Source organism: Sycon ciliatum, chromosome 8, assembly GCF_964019385.1.
Source record: "Sycon ciliatum chromosome 8, ocSycCili1.1, whole genome shotgun sequence".
Taxonomy (NCBI): domain Eukaryota; kingdom Metazoa; phylum Porifera; class Calcarea; order Leucosolenida; family Sycettidae; genus Sycon; species Sycon ciliatum.
Window position 1 is genome coordinate 4314021 of NC_088650.1, and position 2937 is coordinate 4316957.

Sequence of the window (2937 nt, forward strand, 5' to 3'; positions counted from 1 at the left end):
ACATGTTATGCATGTAAATGCGACATAATAGGCAGAAGATCTAAACGGAAATGCGATGTCCTCAGCTGTCTACGGTAAGCCTGACCGGTCTTGGCTACTGTACTGGTTATAATGGTGATTTCCGAGATGTAGAAGTTATCATGTTTCAACACCGACCCTGTGCTACCTGGGAGAATCATGTGACCCTGTCTGACCGGGCCTTGGCAGCTGTAATTGTGATAATGGTGTTGTACGAGCGGTAGATGTGATCATGTTTCAATATCAAACCTGTCCTCCTACATAAAGGCATACCCTGTCTGCTGAAGAGCGCAAACTAGACTGAACGCCGTGCGTTGAGAAGTCTCTGAAGATCAGTCTGCAGTAGTCAGTCAGTTATCAACCACTCCGTAAGCAATTGATCGTGTCCGCTTCAGTTCTTCCTCGCGCACAGAATGGCCGGCGTTGAGCGGTATCAGTTGCTAGAAATGGGGTGCCCAGCGGTGGGCTGCCCTAACGTCTGGTAAGTCGTACTAGTAGAAGATGGGACACAACCATCTCCACACATGCATTGTACACACTTTTAGTTTCCGCACTCTTCTCATCACTTCCCTGCAGCACCTCATTGCATATCTACTCAATCCGTTTTTTGTACCCATTAGTTTTTCGGTTTTCACCCTGATGGGATGGGCCATCATTGGCAGAAAAATATAATTGGTTGACAGTTTAACATGACATGACGTATGCAGCAAAGAGTCCGTATTTTGAGTGTTTGAGTTGAGGTTTACTATTCAGGACAAAGCCATTGTGCAAGTAAAGAATCTGTTGAAATGTACTCAAAAGAGTGGGACGTCGGCGGAAATTGAGACTGTGTGGAGATTTGCATCACCAGAGACTTTGCCTTCGTTCTCACTGTAAATACTATTTCCAATGGCTCGGGAGTATAGGAGTACTGTTTGATGTTGAATCCATTATCATCTGATCTGTATGCAGCAACCCAGTCAACTGGAAAAGCGTCGCTTGTGATGGTGTGTTGGAGATCAGCCAGATGGGGAATTTGAGATGCGTTTGCACTAGACGTTCATCCACGTGTGTTAACGGCAAGAAGATGTATTCGTTTATCTTCGACTGTGGACTTCAAGGACCGGACTCTCCACATGACGTTGGCCTCAGCCGATTCCGCGAAGCAGATGGCCAGAGCATCAGCCACGCCCTGGCTGCAGCAATGAAAAATAAGCTCCATTCGTCCAACGATCTGGCATGGCTGAGCAGCCTTCTGGCCGCCATAGTAGAGCAATATTGAGCACCCCGATAACTGATTCGGATGTAGAAATAATATGCTTGCACTCGGATGGCGAGCCAAGGATAAATTTATAGAAAAAAAAGGATCAAGAAACTACAAGTTCCGCTATAATGTCCACGAACACCACTCGATTTTGCATAATTCTTGTTCGCATAGCTTCCCCATTTATTGATCTTCGCATCTTTGAGCCACACAAGTTGTGTGTTATGTTGCTTTGCGTCCTTGAATCGTGGTTTGACCGCATTTTTCAGTGGTCTTGCCAGTATCGTCAACGACGTGCATGAACATCCGCCAACGTCCTTCACAGCTGAGACTTTCAGCTTGTGCTTGTCTTGGTTGCGCTCGCCTACCCCTCCTCATGTTATTTCTATAACTTAGAACCTTCCAAGTTGGAAGGCAGTTGGAGTGCGCATCCAAGATATGCTAGAGCTATTAGCCAGTTAGTTGTAGAACGTCAGTACCGTCGGTCAGTGTCGTGCAATGTTATCGCATGAGCTGATTGTTTAGTAACTGGTGGTATTAGTGGACATAATAGCGTAACTTGTAGTTTCTTGGTCCTTTTTTCTTTCATCATTCTTTCTTCATGACTAATACCGCCGAAGTCGCAACTTCTAAGTTCTTCTTTTCTTTACGATAAATAACATGCTGCAGTTTAAATAACTACATCGTATACTTCCGTAACATATACTTACAACCCTGACTCGTTCTTGCCCTCCAGAACTGATTCAATGAACAGTCAAACGTGTAGTAATATTGTGTCTTGACTCTGAAACTAAAAATACTTTGTTCTACATGTTGATCACGACCTATGGCACACTTGTCGCTGTGTGTGTGTGTGCGCATGCGTGTGTTTTTTTGATTGATTGATTTGGTTGATTTTTATTTCACGGATCCTCGAGAGGCAAATAGATGCCTATCGAAGGGAATCTCCTAATGTGTCCGTGTGTCCGTCACCCCGCTGCGTATGTTTTTGTTGTTGAGACATGCAAGATTGCATCTGTGTGTGTAATGTTGTCTTGGCATGATGCAATGAGAAGGGCTTTTTCTGGCTCATGTTAAAAGAAACACACAGCAGCATAGTCAAAATAACGTAGTGCTTAGTGGTCACCCTCACACATACATGTACATGGCATGGCGTGGGTGATCAACACAGCATTGATGCACTTGCATGTTTTTGAGCGAGATACATGTAAAATTTTTACAAGTGACATCATGAAAGTACGCAGAATGCCACTTTTTAATTTTTTTTATTTTTTACTATTGAACACTCACTGCATGATGAACTAAAATGAGGAGGAGAACTCGGCACAATGGTACATATCCAGCAGGACGGAGTGGGTGGTGTAATGGGTAGCCGAGTGGTAGGCGCGGCGAAATCAACAAGAATTACTTTTATTCTACTTTCAGGTACACACCTGAGATATTATTATTTGTGAAAGAAGAAGCGGCAAAATAACTGACTTTCTCTCCGGTGCACACCTGGAGGTTGAATAGCTCGTTATTATCAAAATCTCATCTTCGAGTTAGCTTTCGTTGCTATCTAATCTAATCTTCATCAAAACAGAAATGCGCAGCCGCTTTTATGCAGCAGACGACGTACGCTTACATACGGAGATACACTAAATATACATCAGGCAAGCTCCGTATTAGTTCCGTAC

The 2937-nt window shown here is 43.9% G+C and overlaps 1 long non-coding RNA gene across 1 annotated transcript; it reads left to right on the forward strand.

Annotated features, from left to right (window-relative positions):
• The first annotated feature begins 268 nt into the window (after positions 1–268).
• Positions 269–2081, forward strand: LOC135822887 (uncharacterized). Its single transcript, XR_010554570.1, has 2 exons — positions 269–499; positions 970–2081. It is a non-coding gene; the product is annotated as an uncharacterized LOC135822887 (long non-coding RNA).
• The last annotated feature ends 856 nt before the right edge of the window (positions 2082–2937 follow it).